Source organism: Lissotriton helveticus, chromosome 4_1, assembly GCF_964261635.1.
Source record: "Lissotriton helveticus chromosome 4_1, aLisHel1.1, whole genome shotgun sequence".
Taxonomy (NCBI): domain Eukaryota; kingdom Metazoa; phylum Chordata; class Amphibia; order Caudata; family Salamandridae; genus Lissotriton; species Lissotriton helveticus.
The window spans coordinates 1926433956-1926459280 of record NC_136063.1 but is presented as its reverse complement, the minus strand read 5'-3'; the positions used below and the strand labels follow the sequence as shown (position 1 = coordinate 1926459280).

Below are 25325 nucleotides of genomic sequence, written 5' to 3'. Positions count from 1 at the left end.
AGCTTGTAAACTGTTACAAAGCATTCCCCATTCCATTCTACGGGGCAAGATAGCCTTTCAATAAGGAAAAACAAAATTGGCAGTATTTCACTATCAGGACATGTTACACACAACAGTACATGTCCTACCTTTCACATGCACTGCACCCTGCCCAGGGGGGTACCTTGGGCCTACCATAGGGGAGCCCTTTATTTAAGAAAAGGGAAGGTTAGGGCCTGGCAAGTGGGTGCACTTGCTAAGTCAAATAGAACATGAAGAGCAGGACAACCTGACCAAGGTTAAGCACAACCAAAACAAAATTATTTATCAAATTTATACTTGTGGTGCTGCACACTCCAAGTGCCTGTTGTCCTAGGGCACAAATCAGAACACTAGACAATAAACGAAAGGTAGGAGGCGCACTCAAAAGGATCAAGGATGCAATGTTATTATTCAAAAGGTTCTCTTCTTTATTTCGGTAATTATACCAAGTAAAACAGCCAACGCGTTTCGTTACAATACGTAACTTCGTCAGGGCATAAATTCAAAACTTCAAAAGAAGCCCATAGAGACCCAGTATGTAGAAGATCATACAAGTAATGTTTTCTAATCCCAAATGTCATTTGCAGGATTAGCAATGACACATACTTAAGGAAATCCCAGTCCACTGAAAAGTAATAACGATGTCGAGTCTGTAACTGTATTGTGAGTACTGCTGATTTACGTAGTTTATCTCCTATCGCTATAATCAAAGTAGCGGTTAATTTGAAGGTACTTCCAAGATTTTATGTGACACCTTTCTAATTGTAAGAGGCATCCAGAAATTCGTCACGGCATTAGCGTCCCTGCATGATAACGAGGATAGCCATCTTATCCCTATGGAAAGATAAGCTTGTAAACTGTTACAAAGCATTCCCCATTCCGTCCTACGGGGCAAGATAGCCTTTCAATAAGGAAAAACAAAATTGGCAGTATTTCACTATCAGGACATGTTACACACAACAGTACATGTCCTACCTTTCACATGCACTGCACCCTGCCCATAGGGGTACCTTGGGCCTACCATAGGGGGGCCCTTTATTTAAGAAAAGGGAAGGTTAGGGCCTGGCAAGTGGGTGCACTTGCTAAGTCAACATGGTAGTTAACAAACTGCGCGCAGGCACAGCGGTGGCAGGCTTGAGACATCTTTTCAAGGCTACTCATGTGGGTGGCACAATCAATGCTGTAAGCCCACTAGTATCATTTGATTTACCAACCCTGGTACACTCAGTGCACTTTACTAGGGACCTACTGGTAAAACAATATGCCAATCAAGGAGAACCTATACAAATAGAAATTTACACAGGGAGCATATGCACTTTAGCGCTGATCAGCAGTGGTAAAGTGTCCAGAGTCCTATAGCCACCAACAACAGGTCAGGAAAAAAATAGGTGGAAGAAGCAAAAAAGTTTGGGGATAACCCTGCAAAAAGGGTCACTTCCAACACCTGGCCTCTTGTTAGATTTCACAAATAGAACCATTCCTTTATTTGACTTGTAGTATGCCAGGGTGTTGGGGCTCCGAGGACAGTTATGTGATTCGATTCGTTTTTTAAAATTTACATCTTCACTGTATTGTTGATGCTTTACTTTTTTGTATAAGAATTCTTGTTTAGCTCTCCATGAGCTATTCGGCAGAGTTCACACAAAATTAAATATAATAATATCAAATAAAAATACCAGAAAAGGTGAAATTGCAACAGGGTATCAAAGGTGCACCCCAGGAGCTGCTCCAGGAATAGGATAACTGGCATGGGACCACTATAGTGTGCTGTATGCAAGAACCTTGAAGGACATTAAATACATTCAATACCCAGTAACCATGAACACATACAAAGACCCAAACACACAGCACATCAAAACGTTACATAAATGAACCCATTTATGAGGTACTAGCAGACTTAGGGGGCTGTAGACCTTTTTCTCACTAGTGGCATGTACGCTGATTTACTTTACAGCAGCACCACCCACTCAAAACAAATAAAACAGCAAGTGTTGTTTATAGACTACAATTAAGAAAGCAAAATCCATTCTGAAGCTTGTAACCAATAGCTCAGCCAACCTCAAAGACAGCAATTCCACTTCTTAAATGTCATTTTTAAAATCAGTCCTAAAAATGTTTCGTCATTGCCGGGCTTTTGTTGCAATGTGCATTTTATATTTTCAGTGCGCTATTGAGGTGTCATCCAGTCAGTACTGTGTTATGAACTTCAAAAACAATGGAGATTCTTATGTGTAAGGACCGTATTTCATCGTCAAGTGAGCCTTGCGAGCGGACATACTTGCTGTGGAAACACATTTGAATATAGGGACGCGAACTTACCAGGGTTTGCCCCGTTATTTCTGCTCACCTGTTGATGAAATACGGTCCTTACACATAAGAATTTCCATTGTTTTTGAAGTTCATAACATAGTATTCACTGGATGACAGTGCACTGTTTACAATTGGGAAGGCCAGGATACATTATTGCCGAGAGTGTCGTCTCATAGGTTTCACCTCGGGAAAATCGGGTACACCATATGACATTTATTGAGCTTCGTTACATGCAACCGGACGCATTTATTGGACATTTCTACATTGGATCACACTGCTTCGTTTTTCCCATTTTGCCTTGATAAAGTCTGAGTACAGACGAAACACATGTCGGCTAAATCTTGTGCTGGGAATCTTTAAGAAATCAATAAAAGACAAGGAACTATCAACTATTGACGTTTTTTGGGACTGTCTTTATGCTCTACATATTATCCGCCTGATTTGATTTTCCTTATGTGTTTTGAAATAGATTGGACTCTAGATTGTGTTTAGTACCTATCCAATACTATTTTTGGATTGACAAACATTGTGATGGGTGTGCTGTGACAGCTTACGTTTTCTTGTAATGATTTATATAGGAACTCCAATAATGTTGGTTGAGTCGACCATGGTGATACCACCCTACCAGGGTGTGGATCGGTGTCGGTTATGAAGCACGCCACAATTAAGTGGGTGAGACGTCTACTCCAAAATCTTTGGATTTTTCCAGGACTTCCTTTTTTCTTTAGATTCAGACTAGTTGCCTATATGTGGTTGTGTAATCCTAATCAGCTCATTAGGGTACAATTGCAGTCCCTAATGCACCGCACTATAAGTTGAATTGCTTTATCTCAAGGTATCTTGGGATGTCAATGCTGTCATACTTTTCACACATGACTGTTGTTACATGGTTGCATATGCCACTGCATGATATAAACAACACTACTGGAAAAACACAACTGGGCAGTCATGGCGTTCCCTACATAAACATGAAGTTTGCATAAAAACAGCATTGTTCTCTGGCAAATTGTTTGCAAAAGTGTGTAGTTGCATCAAAGGGCAGATCGGGCTCCTCCTGCTAAAAGATGGTGGAAAGTATACAGTGTCTTGAAGAATTTAACTCTTTCTTACCGTCATTTCCGGTTTAATTGAATTCTTCACTTCTCTTAAAAGATCCTATGCTCTGCTACTTGTTGTATACCTCTTGCCCATTTGTCTCAACATGCTATTCTCATTTTCCCTAACTTCCTTCTGTCTCATCTTTTTGTCTTATGTCTTCACTTCAAATCTGCTTGTTACTTTATGGTTCAGTTCCTTCCACCCATCTCTATACAATCATCTCCCTCCTATTTGTCTGACCCATCTGATATCTCTGACAAACAGTTCCCTGCTTACTGTAGTCTGCTTGTCTTTCTAAAAATGTGCTTCTGTGCTACATTTACTCAGGAAGTCATTGCTGATGCTTTTCTTTTTCAAAACTGTCATCCTATTTCTCTTTTCCTCTTTCTATCTCAAGTACTTTATTGTCGTGTTTAATCCAAGCTCATCTCTGGTCACTATGTCCATGCTGTCTTTTTATTACTTCAATCATGTCCATTTTGGCACTGATTCAGGTTTGTTCTTGTGTTATACAACGATGTCACCTAGGTATGTTTTAAAAAATGCTTATATTCTTCTACTTATTCATCTGCCTGCAGCTTTGACACGGCTGATCACTCTATATTTTGTTATTATATTTCATATCAATACATTTCTGCTCTATCTTAAATCATCTCTTTGCAGACACTGTCATAAGCGTGCATGCACTAACCTGACTATTCAGACCAGTGGGTGCGAGGAATATCTACCCACACCACCTGTGGGGTTTATTAGTAGGTGTAGATAGGGGCCTAACGCTAGTTATGAGGCCACCATCACAGTATAAGGTCCAGCCAAGGTCTCAATAAATTATTACCTTGCTCTACCCTTGGTAGCCGGCTACAAGCAGGCAGGCTTAACTTAGGAGACAAGTATTTTGAGCATTTAAAAACACCAATCCATTAAATAAATAAGAAGCACCACAAAATACAAAATTCAACACCAATTTATAAAAATAGCAAATATTTGTATGATTAACATGACACCAAAGCGACAAACATCCAATGTAGGGCACCGTAGATATGAATTTGTAAAGATTAAATACTTTCCAGTGCCTAAAACAGAAAGTGCAAATTTGGGACATCTGGTCACAATAGGACGAGACAAAGTCAAAGTTTCTGGCAGACGCAAATGGAGCGCAGAACAGATACAATGAGTGGAGGACTCCTGTCAAGTTTTTACCTTGTGACTTATTCACTTATAGGGAGATTTTTCTGTCAACGAATAGCAAGGATCCTCTGCAAGCCGAGTTTCGAGTCAATGTTGGTGGCTTAGCTCAGCGCAAGGCCTTGATGAAATCCTGGAAGTCTTGAGCTTTGGAGCTTTCAGAGGGACGAACCTGAAATCTAGTCCAGGCCACGGTTCAATGTCTGCGGTCTTGACTCTCACCGAAAGTTCGGTCAACTTCTGGAACTTTTTAGCAAAAATTCTTCAAAGTACTCCAAACTTCTAGGACTTCTTCCAGAAGGTTCTTTTGAGGTTCCAAAGTGTCCACAACACCAATTCAAGGTTTCAGAAGCTCTGAGTTGCTCTATGGGATGTTGGGACTACATCTCCCACAATGCACTCGGCCAATCCTATCAAGTCCAGCGCAAGGTGGCCAGATGGTTTCTTCTTGCTGGGGATGATGCATGCAGCTTCTTTAACCTGTTGCTTTCTGGGAGTCCACTCCTTCACTTGTCAAAGCAAGACAAAGTCCTTAGGGCTGTAGTTCCTTATTGTACAGCAGGTGCACTCATTCAGAGTGCAATCCCCTTGGCGCAGTCCAGGGTTCCAGCAGGGCAGTCATTCTCTTCTTATTGTTTCAGACAGAGATCTGAGCTGCTGGGACGTTCTCCCATATTTATCCAATATTCTTGTGTAACAAGCAGAAGAGACCCCTGACTATGGGGGGGCAGGATGCCACCCTCAAGTATGACCACCTTCTCCAAAGTGTTGCATATTCTTCTCCCAGAAAGCACTATTCCTTTACAATTCAAAATGGAGAAACTCTCTCCTGGAGGTTAAGATCTGGCTAGGCAAACCTAATAGTGTGGCTAGTTTTCCCTAACACTCTCCTTCCAACCCTTCTGCTAATTCAGTTACTGTGGCTCCTGTCTGGCTGGGGGTGCAGGATGTTGGGGTGAGCCTGTGTCCTGTCCGAACTGTCAGGCCCTCTTTGAAGACCAGTTTGCCTACTCAACCCCATCCTGCCTTTCGCTCTGCAGATCTCCTCCTACCAGATGTCCTTTTTCTCTATGCAGGCCACTTCACACTTCATCAGAGCAGTCTGGCTTAGCCTGCCAAAGGTATTCCAATCAGGAGAGGCTACTGGAAGGCTTGACATCAGAAAAGCAACTTCTACAACTTATTTTCTCTGATAGTTACAATAAATCCAACCATGTCAAGCTGTTTGGATTTATTCTATCATTTTAAGTCTTTGAAATATTATTTTAGGTCACTCCTACCACTAGTTATACTTTATTAAAGTACTTCCATGTAAGCCTATGGAGCCAATATGCTACAATGGGGAAAAACAAATTTGGCACTTATTCCCTTACAAGGACTTACAAAACATATTTTATTTTGTCCCTGCTTTTAGTTACAAGATGCCCTACCCCTGGGGCACCAAGGGGAGACCTCAGGGGTGACTTAAAAGTAAAGATAAGGTAGTTTGGGGCTTTGGTAGTACCTTTAATTCCAAAGTCGAATTTGCATATCATTTACTTTTAAAAGCAGCCTGCAAATCAGTGCTGCCTTTGAAAATTACAGCAGGCAATACAGCAGTGCAGACTTAAGTGCAATAAATCTACTGGGCCTCTAGACCTAAATGCCCTACCATATACTAGGGACTTACAGGTATGTTGTCAGTACAGATTGTAATTACACCAAATTTTGATGTACTTTCAATCAAAGCACAGGCACTGGGTCTGGTTAGCAGAGTCCAGGGTACAATCAGAAAACCATTATCTAGTAACAAGGTCAAAAAGTGGAGGGATGCTTAAAAAAGCCTAGTTTCTCACAGTGAGCAGATCCGGGTTCGATATAACAAATTTACCCAGACATGCGCACAAGCGGGAAAGATATTGGAATTGTAGAGTGAAAAGAGACAAGGTCTTGCTATGTTGGTAATTACACCATGTTAACACCTTCTGTACTCCTACTGGCTGAACTGAGTTATATGACCTAGGATCAAAACAACTAATTAGCTCAGTATTCTTACACAGGTTTCATTCTGAGTCCTGATTTTTTTCTGAAATCGGGTGCAAATGATGTTTGTCCTAACATCAGATTCCTAACATCAGATTCCAAGTTGAGCAAAATTTGCTCAGCAAAAACAAGTCAGCAATGTGAAACATGTATGATGTGTACTTGTAGAAAAAACACAATTGCACGTTATCCAACATTATGCCTTGAAAAAATTGAATTGGACACAAGAATAGCGTGGAAGTAAAATTAAACTATGTGCTAAGAGTATTTTCCCCTCGCAGCTTTTGCAGCTGCAGAGCTCAGGGGATTCTTTCACACTTTCTGTCCACCAGGAGTACAAGATCTCTCCTAAAAGAACAAAGTACTCCTGTGGAGTAGTTATGGGCCCCTAAGGATTATCCTCTCATTCCTTAGCTTGAAAAAGATTGCCACTCAGGGGGCTCCTATTGCCTGCATCTTAATACAGCCACCTATCTGAATGCAGTAGGCATTAACACATGTTCTCTTAGACATGCAGGTGTATCATCTCAATGATTATGAAGAAAAGCCCATGGTAATTCATGGGGCACCAGAAAAGTATCCAGCCATGCGAGATTTGAGTTTTTATAAAGCGCAACCAAATACCCTGAGGAGTCTTGGCTCTAAGTATCAAGGTAATAAAAAGACCACAGCTATTATTTATTGAAGAACCAAGTTTTTAGATATTATAGAAGCTCAGAAGGGAGGAAGCCTTTTTAATTTCCAAAGGAAGCAAGTTCCAGTTCGGAGTGGTACCAACCACAAAGCTCCTGCCTCCTCAAGAGAAAACTTTATTAGATAGCATCACCAAATTTCTAGCTGAGGTGGAACAAATAGTACTCTCTGGGACATAATTTCAGCATTTTTCTCTTAAAAGAGCTGGACCTGGTCCCTGAAGCTCTTTGTAAGTAACACAAAGAGCTTTGAATATTATCCTCTTGTGAACAGAGAGCCATTGTAGACTCACTAAGGCTTGCAAGGCAGAATGGACTCTTGGGATTTTCATCAACATCCTAGGAGCTGAGTTTTGAAGAATCAGACGTTTTTTCAGGGGAGCTTTTGGCAGATTTAGATACAATCCATTGCAATAGTCCCATCTGGAAAGTAAATGGGCCAAAACAACTGTTTTCAACAGATTAGAAGGAAGAAACTGAGCCAATTTCCTGATCACACAGAGCAAAAAAAGGAGGTAGAAATAACCTTATTTACTTGATCCTTATACGTCAGCCTATCGTCGATCAGTGCTCCCAGATAGTTCTCTTAATTTACTGATACTTGAAACAGGCCTATTTTATCTGGCCATCATGAGGGGTTTCCCGAAATAGATGTTGTTTCCAAATAAAAAAAACTCTGTTTTTGAGTAGTTCAACATGAGGTAGTTGTTATACATCCATAAACTTACCTTCCTCATAAAATTACGGAATATCTCATTCATACCTTGGCCTTTCCTAGAAAGACAGACAATGATCTGTGTGTCGTCAGCATATGGTATTAATGACAACCCAAAAGATTTCACACCAGAGCCACTAGTGCTTTTACATGAATGATGAAGAGGGATGGACTTAACGATGAACACTGGGGAACACTGCACAGTAAAGAAAAGGATTGGGAAGTAAATTGTCACAGAGACACTGTTTGGACTCTCTCAGTCAAGAAGAATCTAAATAGAGACAAAGCAACTCCACCAATTCCCAAGCCTTCCATCTGCTCAATCAGAAGATCATGGTTGACCGTGTCTAATGCCACGGTTAGGTTGTATAAAATAAGGGCTGCATTGCCCCCTCTGTCAACTATAGCCCTCATCATGTCAGTGGCCACAATATGGGCTGATTCCGTAGAGTGCCCTTAGCAGAATCCAAATTGGGAATCATCCAACAGATGATAATTATCCAAAAAAGCTGATAGCTAAGAGTTAATTTCCTTCTCAATCAGCTTATCTGGAAACAGCAGCCTTATGATTGGTCTATAGCTGTTCGGAACTTATATATTCAGGGTAGATTTCTTAAGCAGCAGAAGAATAGCTGCAGATTTCCAAACATTGGGGAATACACCCGTCCTAAACATAGCATTGAAATAGTTGTAAGATGAGAGGCCCCACAGTCAGGAATGAGCTGCAACATTTTGGGAGGGCAAGGATCCAAAATTTGGAAGGGCAGGAATCCAAAGGAGAGCTAGACTTGGTGGTGAGAACCAGTTATTAAACTTGATCCAGACAGAGAAGGTAGAGTAGACGTCACAGTAACCGACCGTCAAGTCACATCACAATGTACACAGTTTCACAGTACCTGGTGTCTCACCAGTTTAACCCGTTTACCGCAGTGGCAATTCCACCGCGGTGCGGGTGTTCAATTGCGTGGCGGGGCCATGTCAGCCAACAGACGTGCGCAGCACTACCGAGGTAGTGCTCACGACGGCCGTGGCTGACAGGCACACTTAAGGGGTTAATACAATGGTCTGAAAGTAATCATGTACACATAAAAGATAAACAACATAGAACAATGATTTCCTACAACTAACATCAGGACAAAATCTCTCGGGTAACAGTATGAGTTGGATAGAACAATAGGCCATATGTATTCAGCAATTTTGAGTTCGCAAACGTAGGGAATCGCAAAAAACATTGTTTGCGATCGCAAAATTGCCATCTCCAATGTATATCAGTGATCAACATTGCAAAATAGAGATACCAATTTTGCGAGCCACAGTTTTGCGAAAAATCAATTGCGAATTCGCAATTACCGTGCCACAATCTGCAAATTCGCAAAATAGAATGTTGCAAATTGCGAGTTTGTTAACCAATGTATCAAACATTCACAAATTGTGAATAGGTAGAATTTTGTACCTGGAAATTACCACCAACTCAAGCCAGGTGTTAACCAGGTGCAACTTGTTTAAACAGTCCCAGAATGCCCCAGGGACTTCAACAATGGCAGAGCTGTATGTCATAGCAAGAAGGATGCGGATTCAAGCAGCAGCACAGAGAAGGAGGAGACAGGAACGGGTCTTCATAGTGCGCATCACTCTGTTCCAGCAGACAGTGGAAGAGATACATGAGAAGTATAGGCTGGACACAGCTAGCATACTAGACTTGATTGCTGAGCTAAAACCTATGCTTGAACACCCAACCCGCGGGACCCAAACTATCTCTCACTGCACTTACTGGCATCAGGGAGCTTTCAGGGGATGATAGCTACAGCAGGAGGGGTGTCCCAGAGTTGCCTGTAATGCTTCTTCCATGCATTCTTGTATGCAATGGTCCAGAGGATACACCATCACTTCATATTCCCCAATACACAACATGCATTGCAGCAGATCAAACTGGACTTCTACCAGATTGCCCAGTTTCCCCATGTCATTGGTTGCATAGATGGGATACCTGTAGGCCTTTCACCCTCCTCAGACAATGAGTATGTATTCTGGAACCTGAAATCATTCCATTCACTAAACACACAGGTAATTTGCAACGCTAAACACATAACTGATATAGTTGCAAAATATCCTGGCAGTACACATGATTCCTCAATTTTTAGACACAGTGGAATATACACACGTCTCACTGGGGGTGAATTTGGTGAGGGATACCTGATGTAAAAATTAGAGCTGCAGTGATAGGACAGTGATTAACCATATGTCTTTCAACCTGTAGGTGACAGTGCATATGCTGTGCATGCATTCATCCTCACACCGTACCTCAATCTGGCTAATCCAAGTGAGCGAAGATGCAATCGTACACACAAGTCAGCACGCTGTGTAGTCAAGCGCACATTTGGTATACTGAAGAGCAGGTTCCGCTGCCTGCACAAGAGCTGAGGAGCACTACAATATGGGCCAAGGACCTGCTGCTGCTACCTGTGCCATGCTGCACAACATTGCGACAAGAAAAGGTATACCAGTGGAACTCACAGAATCAGATGAGGATGAGGTACCAGGTCCACGTCGCAGAGAAGCAGGTGCTGTAGGGGCAGCTGATGGCTGACACAGACATGCAGAAATAACTCACAACTGTTTCTAGGTGAGTAATGATGACACAAAGCCAATAATGATTTGAGATTGACTGTGTTTTAATGTACCTTAGTGTCAGGTAAATTGCATTCACACAGCCCACGAAAACACGTTACGTGTGGCACTTGCTGTTGTGCATGTCATGTACACAGGACATGGGTAATGGAATTACAAATGTACATATGCCATGGGTTACTTCACCCATTAGCATCCAGCTGTGGCAACTCTATTTCTTCCATCCATGTCCTGCAGTTGCACGCTCAGTGTGCTGACTGACCTCCCTTTGATGAGGCGTCTGATGGAGTACCATGCCTCACATCACGCCGTCTGGGTTCTGTCATTGGTTGGATGATGTTGCTGTGACTGGAGACCTCCTCACTGTCCCCTGCCCCCAGGAGACCTGTGCCACCTATATTTGCTGTTTGCAGCTGGTCAACTGCATATGTGACCCGCACCAGACCTTTTACAACAATCTGGCTGCAGTGTTCCATTTCGTTCTGCATCACCTAGTGCGTCTTGACAGTACAGATGTGGCATTGCACAAACGGTTGACCGCCTTACTGTATACATCCAGACGGGTGCACTGACGTTTCTCTCGGCATCTGGATGCATGGTCCCTTTGCATTGTAGCACAGAGCTCTTTGATTGCTCCAATAATTTCAGTAATGCTGTCTGCACAGGCCTTATTGCCCTCTGCAACTGTTTGATTGAGCTCTCTAATGCCCTCCTGCATGTATGTGATATTATGGTTGACAGACACCAGCTGCCTGTTTATTGATCACATGCTTTTGGCTTGCAGATGCTGGACCTTGACCATTGAACCTTTCAGGAATGAGAATACGGAAGGAATATATCCTACCACTGTGCTGGTTTGTGCCCTGGGCCTGTGTCTCCTGCAACTGTCGTCCCTACGGTGCATAGGGGGCTGATCATGTTCCTGCCATGCCTGCTCTTCTTGCTGTGGATGTACTTCATCCTGTGTGCCTTCAGGTTCTCCCTCCAACTCCGGGAGTGGAGGCACAGTGTGACAGCATTTTTTTGGCACAAGTGTTGGCTGTATTGTCTGATCTATGTCCTCTTCCCCTGCCTGGACCTGTGGCTGTTGTGCCACCTTAGTTTCTGTGTTGTCACCCTGTGTTGTAGGCTCACCTGTAAAAACAAAAGCACTACTTTTTGTGTGTCCTGCTTTCCATTGTTCACTGAATAAACTTGGTTGCATTTTGGTTACCTAAATGCTGTGTAACATATTTGGTTTTACTATTTTATGTCAACTGCAGAATCATTGCTGTGTTTTATTGCTCAACTGTGTTATGTGTGATCTCCCATGATGCATTGCTGGGTGGGCAGGAAAATGTGGCATGGAGTTGCATCCTAACTGAAATTGGGGATTCCTAAGTGTGTTCTTAAGAGGGTAATGTGTCAGGGATGGATTAGCATGCATCTTACCTTGTCTGGTGTTGGGCGTGACGGAGCTGTTGATATCTTTGACCCTGCTGATGCTCTCAGACTGTAGGGTGGACTGCACCAACTCCTCAAGGGGTGTGGATGCAGGCTCTGTGGATAGACCCCACCAGTTTTCTTCACCTCCTCAAGTCTGGAGCCAACCTTGTCCTTAGACCTTGAGCGCATGTCATACCAGCTCTTGCATAGGTCTCCAATGGAGCACTGTGTCGCACCTATGGCATTCACCTTAGCCTGTATGTCCAGCCGGACTTTGCGCTTTTCAGACTCTGGGATGTGCAGGGATTTCTTGCCAAAAAGCACTTCATGGCTCTTAACCATCTCCTCAATGAGGATCTCCTGTTCCCTCTCACAAAATTTCTGTTTTCTCTTCCTTCCAGCTGCCTCCTTTTCCTTCATCTGTGTGTCCATTGTGTTTTGGATGGTGTTGCAGTTCAGAGTGGTGTGCTCCTGCTCCCAGCCTCTGACACAGCCTCAGGCAAATCAGGAACAGGAACTTCCTGGTTGTGATGTCATCCTTCTGCTCCTGAATAGCGGATTCATAAAATTGTGATTTCTTAATAGCAAATTTGCAATTAAGAAATCGCAATTTTGGTATTCGGTAATAGCGATTGAGATTATTACCGAATCGCAAAATGTTTACGATTATTTATTTACAGTGCGTTTTGCGATTTTCAAATAGCAATTCCATAAAGAGCGCTATTTGAGAATCGCAAAACAGTTTTTTGATACATATGCCCCAATGAATCATGGCTGGGCGGCCAGTGCCTGAAAGTATTTGACTCCGATGTTGGGGGTCGAAATGTGCACCCCAAGTTCCAGAAACTAATTAAAGCTTCAATATTTAGAACATTTTGTATAGACAAGTACTTTCCTCTAGTTTATTTATGAATATGAGCTGAATTATTGGCAACTTGTATGATGCAGTATACAATACCAAAATTACCTGGACTCTGTTCAGCCCTAGTAAGAGAGGTCTAAGTACCACAAACATCTCAACTCCTTATATCTAGTAACAGTCTCATGAATAAGTACACAGCTAAATTAGGGAAAATATTTACAATAAGTCCCTGCATCCACTACCTAAGGCAACATCTCATCAGTTATGGTACACCTCAACTTCCAAATCCGAATCGGCGCAAACTCAACTATAAGAGGAACCCGTGCCAACAGACCCCCGGGCCTGACCCGGCTTCTGTGATATAATCGCAAAACTCATCACCCCCCCTGGCAATCGACTCTAGAAACGACATCCTCCTCAGCAACCTCAACAACCGCCATGACGACCCCAATTACTCCATCTCCGCCAACCATAGGACTCATGCAACTGGTCACCAGCTTCACACAACACGCAGGACACACCCTGGACCCCATCTTTACAGTCAGCAACAGAATCAAATTCAGCCATACCACCAAACTCACCTGGACAGACCACAGCATCACCACTTTTCCATTGCAGGCTCACCAAGACACCCACCAATCCCACCCACCCTGCTCACCGCAGGAACAGAATGACCAAGCCTCAAAGGACAGCACCCCTCAACACCAACAGAACCAATACCTCCAGCAACCTTGAGATAGCCATCCAAGACTTCTCCGACTGGCTCTCCAACTGCACCGAGAAATTCACCCGCATGAAAATGGGCAGGACCAGTAGATCCAGCAAACACACCAGCTGGTTCACCCCTGAACTACGAGCCCTCAAACGTGAGTGCAAACAACTAGAGAGATGATGGCGCTCCAGCAAAAACTCATGAAACCTCACCACTTTAAAGTGACCATTAACAAACACCACCACCACCTCAAGGAAGTCTAAAAAGGTGCCCTGACCATCTGCTTTGAGGCAAGCACCATTCACACAAAAGAACTCTTCAGCATCGTCAGAGAATTCTCATTCCCTTAGGCCACTGAGACCTAGATACGCCCTTTCAAATCCCTCTGTGCCTCCCTGGTTAAATACTTCCACAACAAGATAGCAAACATCTACAGCAACTTCGACCAGCAGCCATCCGAAGTCAACCAGCTCCTGACACACACTGGCCACTCCCACACCCATCTCACCAAATGGATCCCACTCACCGCGTCCGTTACCACAGCGATCATGACCTTCATTCACTCCAGAGCAGTGACAGACCCCTGCCCCCACTACATCTTCATACTGGGACTGACGGAAATCAGCAGCACACTTACCTCACTCCACAACTCTTCCATTCCCACCACCATGTTCCCTGATGCCTGGAAACCCACTGAGGGGACACCCATCCTGAAGAAGCCCCCCACCAAGCACAGCGAGCTCAAGAATTACAACCCAATCTTGCTGCTCCCCTTTCCGGCTAAGGTCCTGGAGAAAGGCATCAACCGCCAACTCACCGACCATTTGGAAAGAAACAACCCACTCAACGCCTCCCAGTCGTGCTTCTACTTCTGTTTTGCATTCTGTCCATCAACTGTTGTTTTGCACCTACTTCAACCACAGCACAGAGAACACCTTGATAGCCACAACCAACAACATCTGAGCCATCCTCAACCGCGGCGACTCAGCAGCCCTGATTCTCCCCGACCTCTAAGTGACCTTCGACACCGTATCCCACCACAGCTTCATCACCAGACTCCACCACATCGGTATCACCCAAGAGCATCATCTGCGGAGTCCCCCAGGGATTGTGCCTGAGCCTACATGACCCCATTGGACATCATCGTGCGCGCCCATGGAATTAACATCATCTCATAGGCAGAAAACACCCAAATCATCCTCTTCCTCACTGATGCCATGACCAACTTTGCCAACTGGATGACATCCAAATGCTTGAAACTAAACACAGACAAGACTGAAGTTATCCTCTTTGTAAAGAACATTTCCCCATGGAACGACACATGGTGGCCCTCGGAACTTGGACCCTCACCTACTCCCATCAACCACACCCGCAACCTCGGCATTTCCCTGGACAGTGATCTCTCCATGAAGCATCAGGTCAATGCAATTGCCTCCTCCTGCTTCAATACCCTTTGCATGCTGCGCAAGATTATCAGGTGGATCCCCATCAGCAATACACAATGGGAGATGAAACCAAACATTTTTTAAGGTGCATGTGTGTAATGTATCTGAGATCGGTAAGTCATGGCACCCTGGTAAATTAGTGCTCACATTAAATGTTCTCAGATTTTCTTTATTGTATCGGTGTTGGTTACCTTTTGAAACAGTAGTTCTTTGTGTGTATATATAAATGTAAATATATATATATATATATTATTAGAGACCTCTCCCACAGGTACCACCTGAGGCATGCAGCACCATTGGGCGCTCACCCAGACACTAGGTTCTTATGGGTGGACTCAACGCATTTGTATGTGGAGTTCTTAGAGTAGTAAATATAAGTGAAGGCAGGAGGTGTGAGTGTGCTAAAATAACCTCCAAATTGTAATCAAAATTCTTTAATACTATAGGATTAGGGGCTAGATTAAAAAATATTTCAACGCTCTAAGGATATAATTATCCAAGGTGTTGATTTAGGTCGACATGTTTCAGCCAATATACTGCCCCTAAGGGTAATTTGGCTTTCTTCAGAACCTTCGGTTACACTGCTTGATTTCTAATAACAGGCCTTTAACTAATGCAGTTAGATTTTTGTAAAAAGCATGCATGTTATAATAAAGACCATCATTGAAGGACCTTTTCCTTATATGGTCATAGATGTCTAAGTAAATTTACTGACATCAAAGGGAATTTCAGGGTGAACTGTCTAAGTCCTTATCTCTCTTTCTTTTAATCTGATTTTAGAATTAGAAGGAAAATGATTAAGATTTTATTTCGTTTATACCTAATTATTATATGACTTCTTCTTCTTTTAATGAGTCCCTAAATTTCTAATATTGGTTGTGTACTGTTAACGAAATTGTTATGTTTTTAATTAACTAAACAAAGTTTAAATTCAAATTATTGATGCAATAGCCCAGGTATTTGATTAATGTATTCCCTACAGTGAATCCCTGTTATCTTGGTGGTAGGTTTTCCAACCCTTAACAAACCAACAGAAAAAAAAGATATCCCCACCTATTTGGAAGTTACCTAGTGATTTTTAAGGGCACGGTTGCCATATTTGCTTTCTGATTTCTCAATATATATTTTCTAGATGGTGGCCTTCTGCACCAGGACACCTTCTCACAGTAGTGTATCAGGTAAAAAAATCTCAGGGTGATCTTTGATAGCAAGCTGTCTTTCTGTTTTAGACTATTAACATGGATAAACTCAAATAGTTTTAAGGCGTTTCTCAAAAGCCTGCAGGAACTTTACCACCTTGCAGTTAATTTGAGGTGCCGTTGAATGCAGGCCTCCAATAATGGCAGTTCTGCAAGTACGTAGTCTCTTAATCCGAAGGATATTCTTTAAGAAGAATGTTCGTTCCCTGATCAACATTTTACAGTGGCATATTATATGAATTAAGTCTTCTTTTGTACTACCACAGAGACAACAAGTGACAACTTCGGACTGTTTCCAAGCGGTCTCAGCTGCTAAAGTTGGAAATTTACCAAATCTCAGGGCCATCAGCTTTTTTTTGATAACGATAGAATAAGTTGTATCCAAATAGGCTGCCGGGGTGAGTGTCTTGTAACTATTGATCACGGCCCTAGAGAGGGAGAGATGGGAAAAAATGTCTTTATCCATAATCAATGAATGAAATTTGGCCGCTTTGTTTAGTGCCTGTTTGAATGAAGCAAATGGCAAATTTGTATCCCAAAGATTTACCGAACATGTTGCCTCCAATGCCCGTAGTAAAAATTTATTTGCCTCTGATTTTTTATGAGTTTCCAGCTCCTGCCATAAGAATTTATTAAGATTATTGTCAGTTGCTTTCTTCCTGATCTGGTACCACACCTTGATATATGAATAGAGTCTTCCCAATGATTCGTTTTTTTTTTTAAGCCAAATTCTAGGTGCATTTGCGCTGGAGAAGCGGAATTGGGAAGTCGAAGGACCATTTTGTAAATGTTGGTTATTACATTATTTAAGAGGTCCGAATCCTTTCCATACATAGCTACACTTGCATATGTCAGAGTGGGAAGGACCTTATTCGCAATCACTGTTAAAAGTGGTTTTAAGGATGGACCTTCCAATTTCTTCAACAGGGTGTTTAGCCCAAATATTAAGGCTCCTGCTCTTTGGGTCAGATATTTTTTCTGGTCTATTAAGGCGAGCTTATCGTCAATATAAAATTTCAGATATTTGTAATTCGATACCTTCTCCAACTATTTTCCTTCTAGCCAGATCTTATAGTGTGTTAAACGGCGATTGGCAATTAACATTGTTTTGGTTTTAGTTGCGTTTAGGGCCAGCTTGTTTGCAGACAGGAAAACTGAGAGTTCTATTAGTAACCTGGATAGACCAACCTTCGTTAGGCTCATAAGAACGATATCATCAGCATATGCCAGATGAGTGAGCTGTAAATTGCCCAATTTCGGAGGGTGTGCATTACAGATATTTAGTTTCCCGGAAAGATCTGAAATAAAAAGATTGAATAGATGAGGAGCAAGGACGCACCCTTGTTTTAGACCAATTGATGTAAACACTTTTCTCGATAAACGGGAGCCATCCCCCAGTTTCACTTGAATCCAGGTGTTTGAGTAGAATAGCAACAGGCCCCTTAGGAGACTCTCTGGTATAGACCATGCTCTTAATTTCTTCTATAATAAATTTCGGTCCACACTGTCGAAAGCAGCTTGCAAGTCTATAAAGCACAAGTTCAAATCCTGTTTACTGCGTAAGCATTTTTCCGCTATCATGTTGATGGATAAGATATTAGATAATGTTCCGATCCCCTTTCTGAACCCTGTTTGATTAATAGGGATCAATTCTCTGTCACTTGTCCAATTAACCAGGTCGTTTAAAAGAAGTGATGCAAAATATTTTGCCTCCACGTCCTGCAAAGCTATTAATCGATAATTAATCGGGTTAGTTCTTTCTCCACCTTTATATATTGGCATAACTATAGAGCCTTGCCAGCTTTCAGGAACTTGGTTATAAATTTGCACTTCTGCAAACAGTTTCTCAGGAGTGAACTCCAATATTCGGGTGCATATTTGTAAGCCGCTTGCGGGATGCCATTAGGCCCTGGTGCCCTGTTGGATTGGCCCTTTTTAATTATTTTTATTATCTCCTCTGCAGTGCAAGGATCGTATGAGATTTCAGAACCTGAAACATTGCATGAATTACTAGATGATAGCTGAATCCCTTGTTCTTTGTCTGTTATCATTTTGTTTTGATTTTTTGAAACAGATTCATTACCTGCGGTTTTCAATGAAATTACTTTAAATTTTGCCAAAAGGAATTGATTTATAGTTTTCCAGAATGTATTTGAATTAAGGAGTTTTGAACTAAAGAGCCGTTTGGACCAGAAACTCTCATTTATCCTCTTTTTAAACTCCCAGACATTCTTTTTATATAAATTCCTTTGTGCAAGAAAAGTGAACAATTGACATGCACCGTTGTCGTTCGACTGCAAATTCTTACGGGTTCTTCGAAGATACCTTTGTGGGTCTTGTAGTTCTTTCAATAGTTTTTTCTGTGAACCATCTCTGTTACTTTTCATATCAGGTATCTTAATTTTGGGTTTTAGTTTCTCCAGAAATAGAGACCATGCTTGGATCTTATTAATTGGGGCATTACCTAAGTCATTCAACGTGTCCTCTATTATCGAGAACCACTCGATTTTGTTTGCATTAGACCAATTTATGCGTTTTAAATTAGTTGTATATAGGTGACCTTCTAACATGTACGATGGTTGCGTTCTTTCCATGTTGAAGTTGAATTTAGAATGTAGCATTGCATGATCGCTCATCGGGGTATGTTCAATATAGAGGCTGATTACTAGAGGAATTAATGAGAGACTTACAATTGTAAAGTCCAAGGTTGATTGGGCACGTGGACCATAATAGATTTTACTTGGTGGTTGATCTTCCTCTGTCCTCCCATTCAGGACACGCATGCCTAAATACTCTAGTTCTGTTACTAGTTGGATCCCTAAATGATCCTTTTGAGTTCCTACCCCATCTTGAATCTGTTTTGGAACACACCAATGCATGTTATCAACTGTTAATATATCATCTTCCTCAGGGGAGTATATCAGGTTAGAATTCAAATCGCCAGTTATTATAATGTTCGTCAGTGGCTCAGTGGTACGAAATCCCATTATTATATTACACAGTAGCTCATTCTTTATCTTTTTCACTTGAGATTTAGGTTGTGTGTAATAATTAATCAGGATAGTCGACTTGATTTTGCTTGCATTTTGTCCTGTTAATTTAATTAGTTGGATACTTGGATCAGGAGATTTTAGTTGTTCAGGGTTAATTTTTAATGATGTTGATACATATACAGAAAGGCCTCCAATGGCACAACCATAGATCTTACATTTTTCCACAGCAACAGTGTAGTATATAAAGCCAACCAGAGGAATTTCTTCTTGTAACCATGTTTCTTGTAACACGATTATATCGCACTCCGCCCATTCATCCAGTGCGAATCCTTTTGCGCCAGCTATGTTCCATGATAAAACATGTAATAATCTGAAACTCATGGCTGAAATTGAGGATCTCGGAGATATTAAATCAACAGAACTTGAACAGGTTCAATTTCTTAAAGGGTCCAATGATATTACAAATGAACAAACATTGACTACATGGAAAATTCTAGGAATAGTGCAAGCAATCCTGGGAAGATCAGACCTATTTCAAACATGGGGCATTCAATTATCAAAGCCCACTTCCCCACATTATCCGTTTCCATTGAAGAAACCTAGCGGTGTGCAACTCACCAGGAAAATCTCAGAATTTCGTTCACATAAGTCTATTCAATTTTACACAATGCCAAAGGTAGAAGCGATACAGCTCATACTTGGGAAGGATTGGACGCCGATAAAATTGGGGAATTACAACTATCCAAAGATAACTGGAACTGGCTCCCGAGTACGTTAAATGAAAAACGGAAGATCTGACCGATTAAATATAAGTCGAATCAAATAGCATATAATAATATGCCCCTATTCAATATATCGTGATGGCCCTGTGTTTTATACTCTGGAGACCAAATAATTTGATGACACTCTTTGCCAGAGTTGGAAGAACCCATCCTTAATTTGATGCCGTCCACCTCCTTTACTTGTATTCTCTCTTTGTTCCTTACACAAAAATTCAATTTTCCCTGAATCAGATTGTTCTGGGTTTCTGACGATGATCTTTGAAGCTCACTGCGAGGATTATCACTGATGACTGGAATTTCCGATTCGGACACTGTTTGTGTAGAAAAGACAGACAATACCTTTGCCCCGGCTTCAGTACCCAGGTGTATTTGGGCATGACTGGTTATGCAATCAGAAGTCCTCTTTTTACCTGCTTAGTGATTAGCAACTTGCGATATTAGTGGTATTGATTTTGGTATAGTACAGGTGAATTGTAAACTCCCCTCTTTGTTGTAATTTTCCCGGACTGTGGTTGACTCTTGAGGAGACATACTCTTCCGAATATCTTTGGACTGCGGGAGCTCTTTAGAACCAAGATCACTATTTTCAATCTAATTTTTGTCGAAAGTTGGGATGGACAAATGATTCCCTCTTGGCATCTCATTCTGCTGATTTTTTGCAGTTTGCAAGGGACTAATCACACTGCCTGGTAATTGGGAGCCGTTAGGTTCCTTTTTGGTCATCGGCATGTCTCTATTAGATGTATCATCTCTATCTATCACCTCAGAGCAACGTTCACTAGCACAATCCTCTTTTGTTATTCCTGGGTCTAAATTTGAGAAGATGGGGTATATACCGTTGCCTGAATGAGGGTCTGCTTCGCATTTCTTATTTCTAGCTTTCTGCTCTTTTTTCCTCTGTCTCTTTGTTAGGTTCTGCTTTGTTGGCTCTGCAATAATTACCTCAGTAATGGTTATTACATTAAAGTCTTCACTTGTTTTAATGTTTCCGGGTCCACGGCTGTCTTCTTTGTTGAGTAACTCTGATACTGGATTTTTTTCGACTGGTGAATAATGGTTGTTTTTAGGGATATACAGTCTATCGGACTCCGTATCAGAATTGATGACTCTTTGGTTTAGAGTGAGTATTTGTTCTAGAATAATCGGTAGTGAGCTCAATTTTTCAAGAACTGGTCAGCAAGAACAGGTGGATTGAAGTTGGTATGTTTTTGCTTGTGCTCTATTTATTAGACTGTTTGTATGTGGAGTTCTTAGAGTAGTAAATATAAGTGAAGGCAGGAGGTGTGAGTGTGCTAAAATAACCTCCAAATTGTAATCAAAATTCTTTAATACTATAGGATTAGGGGCTAGATTAAAAAATATTGCAACGCTCTAAGGATATAATTATCCAAGGTGTTGATTTAGGTCGACATGTTTCAGCCAATATACTGCCCCTAAGGGTAATTTGGCTTTCTTCAGAACCTTCGGTTACACTGCTTGATTTCTAATAACAGGCCTTTAACTAATGCAGTTAGATTTTTGTAAAAAGCATGCATGTTATAATAAAGACCATCATTGAAGGACCTTTTCCTTATATGGTCATAGATGTCTAAGTAAATTTACTGACATCAAAGGGAATTTCAGGGTGAACTGTCTAAGTCCTTATCTCTCTTTCTTTTAATCTGATTTTAGAATTAGAAGGAAAATTATTCAGATTTTATTTAGTTTATACCTAATTATTATATGACTTCTTCTTTTAATGAGTCCCTAAATTTTTAATATTGGTTGTGTACTGTTAACGAAATTGTTATGTTTTTAATTAACTAAACAATAAAGTTTAAATTCAAATTTATCTATCACCTCAGAGCAACGTTCACTAGCACAATCCTCTTTTGTTATTCCTGGGTCTAAATTTGAGAAGATGGGGTATATACCGTTGCCTGAATGAGGGTCTGCTTCGCATTTCTTATTTCTAGCTTTCCGCTCTTTTTTCCTCTGTCTCTTTGTTAGGTTCTGCTTTGTTGGCTCTGCAATAATTACCTCAGTAATGGTTATTACATTTAAGTCTTCACTTGTTTTAATGTTTCCGGGTCCAGGGCTGTCTTCTTTGTTGAGTAACTCTGATACTGGATTTTTTTCGACTGGTGAATAATGGTTGTTTTTAGGCATATACAGTCTATCGGACTCCGTATCAGAATTGATGACTCTTTGGTTTAAAGTGAGTATTTGTTTTAGAATAATCGGTAGTGAGCTCAATTTTTCAAGAACTGGTCCGCAAGAACAGGTGGATTGAAGTTGGTATGTTTTTGCTTGTGCTCTATTTATTAGACTGTTTAGATGATCTAATTTCGTTTAATCCCCGCAATATACGAAGCCATAATATTCTTCAAATCAATTTGAATGTCCAACTTGTCAGATTGCATTATCAGAGTCGTTGTTGATGTTTGAAGAGCTTGTAAAAGTGGAGCGACTAGATCCAGCAATGCCGCGTCCTTAGTTAAATTAGTCTTTGCTTCATCATTTGATGGATTATTGTGCCTTACATTAACTGTTGGTGAATGTGCCTCACTATGGCCCATTGGCCTATGTGGAATTTCTTTAAGACGCATATTGGCCAGTGGCTTGACCTCTTCATTACTCCCCTTTTCAGCTACTATAACTGACTCTTCGTTGATGGAATTTAAAACAGCCAATGCATCATTCTCTTTACTTTTGTCTGGTAAATGGCTTCGGTTAGGCCGAAAGAGGGAAAGTTCATCAGGGCTCGAATCCAATGCTAGCATATGGTCAAGTTGGAATTCTAATGATGTTTCTGAGCTTGGAATTTGATGTATTGAATTTATTGGAGACTGTAGCTGTGTGGTTATGAATTTAGCCTCATCGAAGGCAGAGTGTACTACTGCTGATGTAATTGTGCCTCTTTTTTCCCCTGATGGCCTTTTTTTGTAGTCAGTATTTTCCAGTTGTTCAGACCCTTTAGGGGAATCACAGGTTTTAGATGATTGAGGACTTAGTTTTCCTGAGGCAGATATATAGGTAGCATTGTCCAACCGTTGAACAGTGAGTGCAGAATTTTTTTCAGGGGTACTCGGAGCGATGGGGGCGATGGGAGATGACAGACCCATAACACCCTTCGTTGAGGAAAACAATACTTTCCCCCAGGGTCTTTCAAAAACTGGAATCGCGATATCGCAGAGTTCCTATTTGAGATGGACTTTTCCAATAGGGAGGCTATTGGTGAAATTAGTAGATTTTGTAATGTGTTGCTTGCCTTGTTTGCGTTCATTTTGTCAATTCTTTTCCGTTTGAGTGCTCCCCTTGAGGCAGATGTCTTATCACCTGGTGCCTTCCTCACTTTACCGGACCTCATTGTACTTGTGCTCCCAAAGACTTATTAACTTAATACTCAAACTTAATAGCCAGGGAATAGATTAGTCCACACACTGCCAACTACGCCACCGAGACAGCCCTTTTCTACCAGCAGTTCAGATGCCAGGGAGAAAGTTCCTTCAACAGCCCCTGTTACCCTTTGTAACTCCTTGAAGCTTTGTCTTGGGCTAATCATTTGTCTGATGCTGGTTGCTGAAGCAAGAACTGGGGTCCTACGGGGCAAGAATAAATTGACTGGTACGCGCTCTGATGGCTGTTTACTTGCTATTTCCTTGCAGAAGAGTGATGAAAGATGGCAGGATGTTGGCAATCTGGACGCCAAGTGCCAAACAACCGAAGCTGTGGGTGAGGAAGAACAAAAAACCCGTCACTGCTTCACTAAATTGGCTTCACTCTATGCCACCCGTCCTTAGCAGACCCTTTTGACAATCCTGATAAACAATCGCCATCCACAATCCTCAATCCTCGATGGTAACCACTCGATATTTTGTTCCTGCACTCCCCAGCGACCCCACAAGTGTCCAGACGCGCCAATCACAATCGGTTTAGTGGTCCGCCAACAGGGGCACCTCTTTTCAGGGTCCGGGGTCCGGAGTCCGGGGGCCGTGGACCAATACTGTTATGCAGGGGAGGGGAGGGGCAAGAGGAGGACGCGCTACAAGAAAGAACCGGGTGCCAAGCTTACCGGTAGCTGTTAACTGGGCGGCGTCTATTTGCGTCTATCAGCATCTGCCAACACTCTGCTGAGGCGATCTGCAGAGCTGCTCTCCCACTCTCCCCTCATTTGCTGCTCTCTTGCTGCTTCGCTCTCGCAGCTCTCTCGTCGTCGTCGTACAGAGGACGCGGAAACCAGGACCTGGAAGCACAGAGCGCTCTGCCTCTGCGCCGCACTGCCTAACCACCGGCCGTCTCTCATGTCTCTCACATCAGAGCTCCGGGCCCCTAGAGAGGAATCGGGTTACGGGGCTCAGGCTCGGGCTCAAGGAAGTTTGGCGGCGGATGAAGCTCCGTAAATAACACTCTGGTGAGCGGCCAAGGCACAGCCAGCTGCCTGCGACTGGCGTTCTGGCATCAATAATATTGGAACAAATTAACTGAATGGGGGTGATATTCGTATAGACTCCACTGATTATGCAGCAACAAAAGGGGAACAAAAGCTGCAATACAGAATGATGATGAAGACCATACATGCCTTACTGGTAATGCTTAGCACCATGGCCGTAGGATCCATTTAGGTCAATATATATATTTTAAGGACTTACATTATTTGCTACATTTATGGATCAGACTGATCTTTTATGGAATCAAATGCAGTTAGAAACAGCTGTAAAGTTGCTAACCAGGCAATGAAACATATTGAATCTTCATTTGCATCAACACTAGGAATATGAGCTAGATTATTTTCCACTGATGGAGAATGACACACTCAATTACCTGTAGCTCAGGGAATGACAGTCATCACTGTAACACAGAAATCATTGGCCCCTAATGGTATCACAAGTGGGTTAATATGGATTCCTTTCCGTTTACAATTCTGCTAAACTGTTTTAAGGGGCATATATATATATAAATAACATATATGAACAACAGACTCATCCTAGGAGGTATCACGTGCAAAAGGACATCTTTTAAGGGGCAATATTAATTGTGTTTAATGGGTCAAAATCGTTTATTTTGGAAACTTGTGGTAATGGGAAGGCATATTTTAATTTAATTTATTGTAATGTATAATTTCTAAGGATGTTTTTTCAAATGTTACATATAACTAGTGAAGAAAGACTAACATGTAACAATGAAATGTGCAAGTCATTAACTAGTTATGGTAATTCACAGGGTGGGTCCATGTTTGACAGAGTAACAGCCAGTC

The 25325-nt window shown here is 41.8% G+C and overlaps 1 protein-coding gene and 1 long non-coding RNA gene across 5 annotated transcripts in view; one reads left to right on the top strand and one right to left on the bottom strand.

Moving 5' to 3' along the window:
• LOC144829444 (uncharacterized) overlaps positions 1 to 11867 on the top strand; it is a 104627-nt gene extending 92760 nt beyond the window's left edge. The window contains exons 2-3 of the long non-coding RNA XR_013610670.1: positions 10301 to 10666; positions 11456 to 11867. This is a non-coding gene — a long non-coding RNA (uncharacterized LOC144829444). The remainder of the gene's footprint in view (positions 1 to 10300; positions 10667 to 11455) is intronic.
• ADGRG4 (adhesion G protein-coupled receptor G4) overlaps positions 1 to 25325 on the bottom strand; it is a 1842483-nt gene that overhangs the window by 816442 nt on the left and 1000716 nt on the right. The gene's annotated exons all lie outside the window — the stretch shown is intronic.